This window comes from Otolemur garnettii, unplaced genomic scaffold (assembly GCF_000181295.1).
Source record: "Otolemur garnettii isolate 467f Iridium unplaced genomic scaffold, OtoGar3 scaffold00001, whole genome shotgun sequence".
Lineage (NCBI taxonomy): Eukaryota > Metazoa > Chordata > Mammalia > Primates > Galagidae > Otolemur > Otolemur garnettii.
The window spans coordinates 60,083,483-60,094,414 of record NW_003852396.1 but is presented as its reverse complement, the minus strand read 5'-3'; the positions used below and the strand labels follow the sequence as shown (position 1 = coordinate 60,094,414).

Here is a 10,932-nt window from a genome sequence, read left to right as displayed (position 1 = left end):
AAAAAAAAAAAAAAAAGAAATGACAAATGAAAAACAAAGTCAAATTAGTTTGCTTGGAGACAGGAAAAATTCCAATCTACCTGCGCCTTGGAAGTCCCTGGTTGCAGATGAATCTTTGGATGTTTCTCTCAAGAAAATCTCAAACAGGCATGCTTTCCTCATTCTTTCATTTGAAAAGTAAGTGTAGCATACATTGATAAATGTCCTTTGTATCCCACAGCCTCACATTCTGGAAAATAGCCTAAAACTCTGACAGGGACAATTGGTCTAGATTCAAAGAAGTCAAATTGTACTTTTTCTGAGTTAACATTCTTCTGACTTTCCCACTGTTGCTAAATTGGATCACAGCAGACTAGGAAATGTTTCCGTTTAGGGATTGAGGACCTATTGATCTCATCTCTTTCAAGTAGTGGGGTAGCCCACATATACTACAATCTGGTTTAATTCTGAATAGAATTGGAAGTAATTGGAGGGTTTTGAGTGACAGGAGTGACAGGACCTGGCTACCTTTTAGCAGAATCACTCTGACTACCATACAGAGCAGTGCTTTTCAACCTGTATCTCACGGCACACTTGAATCTATAGTTAAACTTCAATGGCACACTTGAATTATGTTGATCAAAACAACAAAGTGAAAAAAAGAATATATTTACTGTGCTTTCAACTTCTTTTGAAAATAATTTAATTAATGATCTTTAAACATTTTTTCTGAGGCCGGGCATGGTTGCTCAAGCCTGTAATCCTGGCACTCTGTGGCTGAGGTGGGTGGATTACTTGAGCTCAGGAGTTCAAGATCAGCCTGAGCAGGCAGCACCTATAGTTCAGTGGGTAGGGCGCCAGCTGGGCACATACACCAAGGCTGGTGGATTGGAACCAGCCTGGGCCAGCTAAAACAACAATGACAACTGCAACAAAAAAAATAGCCGGGTGTTGTGGTGGGCACCTGTATTGGGAGGCTGAGGCAAGAGAATCACTTAAGCCCAAGAGTTTGAGTTTGCTGCGAGCTGTAACACCACAGCACTCTACTGAGAAAAAAAAAAAAAGAGCCATGGTGCAAGTGGGAGTAAGAGGACAGCAGATACTGTCCCCAAACTTGTCATCCATCACAAAAAACTTAGATTTCAAAAATGTGAAAGCAAATTATTTTATAGCTGAGATTCATACAATAATACAATGTGACTAACTTCTTGTGTGTCCATATATACTGCACAAAAAATTTCATTCCAGAATGAAAACTTTTTTAGAGTAAATTATGTTTGTTTGAGTTTTGTCATTTATAAAAATTGCACATAATTTTATTTGACTCCCTTACTGGATTCTTTATCAGAATTTCACTTTAAGAGACAATTCATTGGCTCGGCACCTATAGCTCAACCGACTAAGGCGCCAGCCACGTACACCTAAGGTGGTGGGTTCGAATCCCCAGCCCGGACCCGCCAAACAACAATGACGGCTGCAACCAAAAAATAGCCAGGCGTTGTGGCGGGCGCCTGTGATCCCAGCTACTTGGGAGGCGGAGGCAGGAGACTCGCTTGAGCCCAAGAGTTGGAGGTTGCTGTGAGCTGTAATGCCACAGCACTCTACCCAGGGGGACAGCTTGAGGCTCTGTCTCAAAAAAAAAAAAAAAAAAGAGACAATTCATTACATAATTATTTTACTAAAAAGCCTAAATTTTGATTTATTGTTGAATAATACTACAGCAATCATCATCAGTTTTCTTTTTCTTTTTTTTTTTTTTAGAGACAGAGTTTCACTTTATTGCCCTCAGTAGAGTGCTGTGGGATCACAGCTCACAGCAACCTCCAACTCCTGAGCTTAGGCGATCCTCCTGCTTTAGCCTCCTGAGTAGCTGGGACTACAGGTGCCCGCCACAACGCCTGGCTATTTTTTGTTGTTGTTGTTGCAGTTTGGCCTGGGCTGAGTTTGAACCCACCACCTTTGTTATATGGGGCCGGGGCCCTACTCACTGAGCCACAGGCACCGCCCTAGCAATCATCATCAATTTTCACATAGCTGTAATTCCAAGTTAAGTTCTAGAAGATATTTCATATCTTTTCTGACACATGATGACATCAATTATTTTACTAATAATTATGTGAACAAGGTGGCCAAAGGACTAAAAATTGTCACTATTTTTTCTGTGGTTTTGTGTACTTCAAACAAATGACTTCAATGTAGGACTCGAGTGCTCAAAACTTTAATCTGTTATTATCTTAAACCCTTTGATTAAAACCCTTGATTCCTTCATTTTAATAAGGCTTTGTCTGTAAATTGATTGACACATCATGAAATACATTTGGGAAATCTCACCACCATTGACATAGATCAATTAATTGCTCATCTAGAATTATTTAGGTATTGCTTTGTCTGTGTATACAGAGGCATTGCCTTTCTTTTTTAAAATTTAACTTTTTATCCTAAATTCTTTTCTTTTCTATAATTTCAAAATATTAAGGAGTACAACTGTTTCTGTCATATAGATAGCTTTTATAATGCTTTAGTCAGGACGATAAGTATGCTCATCACCCAAATAGTGTTTCTTTTATTTTTAAAATAAAAAATACCTGTTAGGTAGCTTTTTACCTCTGGCAGGGCCTTTCTATCAGACTAACTAGTGCCCAGATGAAAATAACCCTGTTAACTCATTGTTAATTGGACAAGTATTTTAAATTCTTTTTTTAATGACTGTAGTTAATTTGCTTAGAGTATTTTATTCTCCTGGTAGGGCCCCTTTTGCTCAAGAAAAGACATTTGTCAAGCAGTTGCCTGGGGTGAGGGGCACACTATGATTAAGGAAGCCAGCAGAGATAAATGAGCCACATTAGGATCAAAACGATGACCTCATGGACAAAGAGTTCCAACTAACCAGAACAAAGATAATAAATACATACTTCTTGGACCTTTACTTGCTCTCCTTTCCACAAGTGTTTTCTCTTTAGTCATCGAAGCATGAAGACATTTTATTCTCCGTGAACTGCCAGGAGAACTCTTCGTGCCAGGGATAGCACATTCCATCCTCTGTGTACTATTACTAGTAAACAATGAAACGACCATCATCAAGTCTAAGTATTTCTTGCCTCATAAAAGGCATTTAGAAGAGTCTTTGGACGAAAGTCGCCCCACAGAATATAGTAGTAGCATTGTACTACCGTGCAGAATATTATTATACCAAAGATTATGAGGACACATGCTTTACTGAGAGCCCTTTGTGGGTCAAATTCATGTGCTGAAAACAGACATGGCATTTTAAATAATGTAAATTTATGGAGATGGTGGATTTTTCTCCAAGAAAATGAATAAATCCTTTATATGATTCCTAAGACAAAGGATACTGAAGTTGTGGAAGCAAAGTTCAAAAATATTCATTATTTTTAAAAACAGCAAGTAGTTTTTGGAGTTGGTAAAATCTTTTTTTTTAAAATTACTTCTCTTATAGATGAATCAGTTGGTGAACAGGCTCACAAAAAAAGGTGAGGGAGCACAGAAAAAGAGGAGGAAGGAGGGCATGAATTAACAATTTGTCAAAATGTGGTTGTGTCTTACTTTAGGTTGGAAAGAACAAAGGTTCATTCAGTCTTAAGGAAAAAGGAGTTTGACTATAAGGACGTGTATGGTTTAAAATTGTTGAACCATTTTACAACCAAGGCAATGCTAAGATTGGTTATATCAGTGTCCACATTCTCTCTCTCTCTCTCTCTCTCTGAGTGTCAACCTTTCAAGTAGGGAATATATGATTAGATTGTTTTATTCATCAGTGTGGAGTGTTATCTATTGGGTAGATTCTGATTCAGGTGCCCAACATTGACCAAAACATTTAGCTTTTTCTTTTAGGAGGCATTAGGAGGTAGTAAAGTCTGTCATACTGGTTAGTACTGGCTCCACATCTTTTAAAACCAGAAATAAAGCCAGGTGTGGTGGCTTACACCTATAATCCTAGCATTTGGGGAGGCTTAAGCAGGAGGATCCCTTGAGCCCAGAAGTTTGAGACCAGCCTGGACAACACAATGGTACCATGTCTCTACAAAACTTAAAATTGGCTGGGAATGGCGGCTCCTGTCTATAGTCCCAGGTACTTAGGGACTGAGGCAGGAGGGCCCCAGGAATTTGAAGTTGCAGTGAGCTATGATCAGACCATTGCGCTCTAGTCCAGGCGACTGAGTCAGAGCCTCAAAGAAAAAAAAAATAGCCTTCCACATAAATCAAAATAGTATGCGCCTAATATTCACTAGATAACAAAAAGATGACTGAATACTAAAAGGGACTTTTTGAAATAAAAATAATTTTCCAAAGTATTGAGATTGGCTTTTTTTCCTCCCTCAGTTTTCACCAATATTTGAGTGCTTTAGTGAATTTAAGAAAGTTTAAAAAATGGTTAGAACAATGGATATAATTTAATAATATCCAGATTATTTTTAACTGATTATCTCCCGTGATTTTACTTTTTTCAAATCATTTTAAACTCAAGCAATAGAGTCAGATTTAATTTAGGAAATGTGTAAAGGATGTGTTTAATTAACATTCTAATTCCAGACGGGTCAATAGTCACTCAAGTCAGCTTCGTCACGCACATGGAGAATACACTAGTTGCAAGTTCTATAAATACTTTAAAAATAAAATCTCAGGCATCTCTGTGTCCCTCTCACACAAGCTTTTAAAATATTTGCCCATCCCTCTACATAGCTGTCATCATGTGCCTGTTAACCTTTTCTGTAAAATAGATCATAATATAAAAAGCAGAAAGAAACATTAGGAAATATGGCTATGAGGGTGAGAAGGTGGGGTACAGTTGATGTATTTATAGCAAGTGTATATATAACATACACCCAGTCTTCTTTTTTTTTTTTTTTTTGGCCGGGGTTGGGTTTGAACCTGCCACCTCCGGTATATGGGGTTGGCATCCTACTCCTTTAAGTCACAGGCACCGCCCATACACCCAGCCTTTTATGACCGAATTAATTTATTTTTTTATTTTTATTTATTTATTATTTTTTGTGTGTGTGGCAACAGAGTCTCACTATGTTGCCCTGGGTAGAGTGCTGTGGTGTCACAGCTCACAGCAACCTCAAACTCCTGGGTGTAAGTGATTCTCCTGCTTCAGCCTCCTAAGTAGCTAGAACCACAGGCGCCACCACAATGCCCGGCTTTTTTTGTTGCTGTTGTCATTGTTGTCTAGATGGCCAGGCCAGGTCCAAACCCACCAGCCTCAGTGTATGTGGCTGGTGCCCTAACCATTGTGCCTGGGCACCGAGCCCAAGTTAATTTTTCTTTTTTTTTGAGACAAGGAAACTCTCTGTTCCAAAGTCAAGATTATAGCTCACTGCTGCATTGAACTCCTGAGCTCCAGCCATCCTCTGCCCTCAGCCTCCTAAGTAGCTAGGACTATTGTTTGCACCATTATGCCTGGCTCTTTTATGACCAATTTTAACTATTATATGAAATTATTTTTGAGACAGAATCTCACTCTGTCACCCTTGGTAGAGTGCCATGGCATCATCAGAGCTCACAGCAACCTCAAACTCTGAAGCTCAAGAGATCCTCTTACCTCAGCCTCTCAAATAGCTGGGACTACAGGAGCCAGCCACAATGCCCAAAGATGCTCATTGTCAGAGATGCGGTCTTGCTCTTGCTTAGGCTGGTCTTGAGCTCCTGAGCTCAAGCAATCCACCTGCCTCAGCCTCCCAGAGTGTTAGGATTACAGGCATGAGCCATTGCACCTGTCCTGACATGAATTTTAAATTAAACATAACCATAGAAATCTCCAGAGATTTTTAAAAATTCTATTAATTGCTCAGTAGAGCTTCTTTTAAAATCAGCTATGTTTAATTAATTTTGTTTTAAAAATTCCAAATAAAAACCTAAACAACAGTGAGTTCCAGAAGTCGTCCCTAAAGTTGCCACACATAGGGAAAATGGGAAATTATAGCTAAAAGTACCTTTATTTGCAAAATATTCATTATCAAATTTTACAAAATACTCTCTACACATTAGCAGCCTCTTATAAAATTTTGTAATAAATATTTCGCAGATAAAGCTACATTTGACTACAATTTCCCATTTTTCCCTATGTGTGGCAACTTTAGGGAGGACTTTTGGGACAACCTATAGTTTTCATATACAGCAGATACATTTCTAACTGTTAGGATGATGAATATGTGTGCATAATTACAATGATTGTTCAGCAATTTAAAAATTGCCGGCTCGGCACCTATGGCTCAAGTGGCTAAGGCACCAGACACATGCACCTAAGGTGGCGGGTTCGAATCCAGCCCGGGCCTACCAAACAACAATGACAGCTGCAACCAAAAAATAGCTGGGCATTGTGGCAGGTGCCTGTGGTCCCAGCTACTTGGGAGGCTGAGGCAGAAGACTCACTTGAGCCCAGGAGTTAAAGGTTGCTATGGGCTGTGATGCCATGGCACTCAACCCAGGGGGACAGCTTGAGGCTCTGTCTCAAAAAATAAAAAATAAAACAAATAAAAATTGCCATTCAGGCTCAGTGTCCGTAGCTCAGTGGCTAGGGCGCCACCCACATACACTAGAGCTTGCAGGTTCAAACATAGCCCCAGCCTGCCAAACAACAATGAGAACTACAACCAAAAAATAGCTGGGCATTGTTGTGGGCGCCTGTAGTCCCAGCTACTTGGGAGGCTGAGGCAAGAGAATTGCTTAAGCCCAAGAGTTTGAGGTTGCTGTGAGCTGTGACGCCACAGCTCTCTACACAGAGTGACATAGTGAGACTCTGTCGCAAAAAAAAAAAAGAAAATTTTGCCATTCATTTTTCCAATAAAATGCTCATATAAATTATAAAAAGTCAGTTTCTTAATAATATGGTAAATATAGTTGGACTATATTCTAGAATTCTGATTAATATTTCTGAAATGATTTGTGACCAGGGAGCAATGTGTTTACCAAGTTTGCTTAATTGTTAGGTAAAACTTGTATTTGTCTGCCACCTAGGGGATTCATGGAAACATTGCAAGTGGCAAAATTGGAACAGAAGCACTGTATGTGTTAATAGTATTGTATGTGTTATATGAGTGGTATTGTCTGACACACACACACGGACACATTTACATAATTGTGGCTAATGAGGTAGTGGCAAAACCAAGAAACTTGTGTTCCGGATGTCAAGTGAAAAAAATATTTCCAAATGAAAGTGGTAATCCACTCATTCAAAAGATTATTAACCTGGATGGAGTTGAAACACATTCTTCTTAGTAAAGCATCACAAGAATGGAGAAGCAAGAATCCAGCCCCTCCATTCTACCCTGCCCCCCCTCCTTCCCCCTCCTCTGCCCTCCCTATGCCTCCCCTCCCCTCTGCCCGGTTTTTTAAAAAAATCCAATGTACTCAATTCTGATACGGATAATTGATGACCTAGTACATAGTAGGGGGCGGGGGGATGGGGGAACTAAGAGAGGGAAGGAAGGGAGAGATGGGGGTCACAGTGTGTGACATATCTCTTAGAGGTGAGACACAATTATAAGAGGAACTTTACCTAACAAATGCAATGCAAGCACTGTAACCTGGTCTTCTGTACCCTCAATGAATCTTCAACAACAAAACCAAAAAAGGATACTAGTTGTGCTGGATACAGTGGCTCGGGCCTGTAATCCTAGCACTCTGGGAGGCCAAGGTGGGAGGATCGCTTGAGCTCAGGAGTTTGAGATTAGTCTGAGCAACAGAAAGACCCCTGCCTCTACTAAAAATAGAAAAATTATCCAGGCATCCTGGCTAGTGCCTGTAGTCACAGCTACTTGGGAGGGTGAGGTGGGAGGATCTCTTAAACCCAGGAGTTTAAGGTAGCTGTGAGCTATGATGTTACAGAACTCTACCCAGAGTGACTGAGACTCTGTCTCAAAAAAAAAGAAAAAGTTACTGGTTGATCAAATAAAAGAAGAAGATTGAATTGATCATTGTGTTTGGCAATTGCGAGGTCTAAGTGACCAGTGCAAGAGTTGTTCTTCAATATTTTATAGTTGTAAAAGAGTTGTTCTTCAATATTTTATAGTTGTAACCTAATTATCTTGTATTTTATATTTTCTTTTAAGTTTGATGCCATTTTCAATTTGCTGATTTCAATTTTGGATTCTTCTAACTTTGTTCATAAGTAAAATTGGCTTTTAGATGCCAACCTTGTACAATTTTGGTATCAGAATTATTTTCAGCTCTTAGACTGGGTTGAGAGTTAATGAAAGGAATGAACTATATAAATTCTAAAAATGTTAAATAACTATAATACAGGGCAAATCTCTAAGCTCTACTTGATTATTTACAAATCTCAAGCAACAGCTAAAACAAAATTTTGAATGCTTTTTAATTCATTCAACAATACTGTATCTCACCAACAAAAAATAAATATGGGCAGCGCCTGAGGCTCAAAGGAGTAGGGTGCTGGCCCCATATGCCGGAGGCAGCGGGTTCAAACCCAGTCCCAGCCAAAAACTACAAAAAAAGTATGTGAGGTATGCATATATTAATTAGCTTGCCATATTTATATATTTCCAAACTTCATATTGTACGCCATCAATATATACAATTTTTACTCTGGTTTGGTTTGGTTTTTTTGAGATAGAGTCATACTTTATAGCCCTGGGTAGAGTACTGTGGCATCATCATAGCTCACAGCAACGTCAAACTCTTGGGCTCTAGCAATCCTCCTGCCTCAGCTTCCCAAGTAGCTGGAACTACAGGCACCCTCCACAGCACCTGGCTAATTTTTCTATTTTTTTTAGTAGTGAAGGGGTTTAACCCTTGCTCAGGCTGGTTTTGAACTTCTGAGCTCAAGCAATCCATCCACCTAGACCTAGGATTACCAGCATGAGCCACTGCACCCAGCTACAATTCAACTAAAAACTAATAATAATAATAAGGTAATGGGTAGTGCCTGTGGCTCAAGGAATAGGGCTCCGGCCCCATATACCGGGGGTGGAGGGTTCAAACCCAGACCTGGCCAAAACTGCAAAAAAATAATAATGAGGTAAGGCAAACTAAAAAAAAAAAAAAAACAGGAAAAATACCCCAAGAAAGAGAAAGATTTTGTATTTGCTTAACAGAAAATATATTTTGACTCTGAATTTTGCATCTAACTAGGACAACCATGCAGGGTTTTATTAAAGTAAAAAGTTGTCAAAGAAAAAAACACTAGCCCTGGGTGGCACCTGTGGCTCAAAGGAATAGGGCACTGGCCCCATATACCGGAGGTGGCAGGTTAAAACCTGGGGCCGGCCAAAAAAAAGCACTAGCACTGTATTTGAGAGTACATAATATAATCTCATAGAAGCAATAAAATATGAATGCAAATATAAGATAAGGTAGTGTGTGAGACTTGTTATAAGAAATTTAGAGATGATTATTTCTGGCTCAGTTGATCTGATAAGGTGCCACATAAAAACACCTGGTGGAGGAGAAATATATGGAATTTACATCACAGAAGGCTAATATCCCTTCTATATAAAGAGTTCCTAGAAACTGAGAAGTAACTAACACCCAGTAGAATAATGGGCAAATGCCAGGAATAGAGTTTACAGGAGACTACAGATGTCTTGTATTTTTAACTTATGAAAAATTTCTCAACTTCACTTATAATAAAAGAAATGCAAAACAACATCGTGCTGTGTTACCACTTCTCACTTACCAGAGTGGCAGAAATCCAAAAATCTGACAATATACTATGTAGCAAGACTCTGGGGAAATGGGAACTCTCAACCATCCCTGGTGAGTGGAAAATGACAAAAGTTACTGAAATTAGAAATAGCTAATGTTTACCAAAATGACCAATGTATTTAGCCTTTGAGTCAACAATCTAATTACATAGAATCTGTACTGAAAACATCTGCAAAAATAGAAACATTATGTGTATCGTTATTTATCAGGGCATTATTTGTAATAGGAAGATTAGCACTGATCTACCTATCAGTAGGGAACAAGTGGAACAAACCATCATAGGTACAATGATAGGTACTCCATACAAGTGAATCCTATGTGTAATAACTGTAAAAATACTACACTTGATCTTAGCCAAAAGGCCGAGAAGCAATATTAATAATTATAAAAATAAAAGAACTTTATGTGTTAATGTGGAGAGATCTCTGTGATAAAAGTGATTAAAATTAAAGTGCAGGATGGCACCTGTGGCTCAAAGAATAGGGTACCGGCCCCATATGCCGGAGGTGGGGGGTTCAAACCTAGCCCCAGCCAAAAACTGCAACAACAACAACAAAAATAAATAAATAAATAAATAAAATAAAGTGCAAAACTGTGGAATAAGGATAAGAACATAGGCACATACACACATTTCTGCTATAGTGCAATATATTTTAATAAAATACCTTCAGCAAAATTGCACATTTAAAATAAAATGATTGGCTCAGCGCCTGTAGTCAAGTAGCTAAGGTGCCAGCCACACACACCAGAGCTGGCGGGTTTGAATCCAGCCCTGGCCTGCCAAATAACAATGACAACTACAATCAAAAAAAAAAAAAAATAGCTGGGCATTGTGGCAGGTGCTGTAGTTCCAGCTACTTGGGAGGCTGAGGCAAGAGAATCGCTTGAGCCCAGGAGTTGGAAGTTGCTGTGAGCTATGATGCCACAGCACTCTACCTAGGGCAACAGCTTGAGGCTCTGTCTTAAAATAAATAAATAAAATAGAGTGAAGAACAGCTCATAAAAAATCTATGCCACGGCTCGGTCCCTGTGGCTCAAGTGGCTAAGGCGCCAGTCACATACACCTAAGATGGCAGGTTCAATCCCAGCCCCAGCCCACCACCGCCAAACAACAATGACAGCTGCAACCAGTGTTGCAGGCACCTGTGGTCCCAGCTACTTGGGAGGCTGAGGCAGGAGACTCGCTTGAGCCCAGGAGTTGGAGGTTGCTGTGAGCTTTGATGCCACGGCACTCTACCCGGGGGACAGCATGAAGCTCTGTCTCAA

At 39.6% G+C, this 10,932-nt stretch overlaps 1 pseudogene; it reads right to left on the bottom strand.

The window, feature by feature from the left end:
- Nucleotides 1-9,924: 9,924 nt before the first annotated feature.
- Nucleotides 9,925-10,040, bottom strand: LOC111724766 (annotated as a pseudogene).
- Nucleotides 10,041-10,932: the final 892 nt, after the last annotated feature.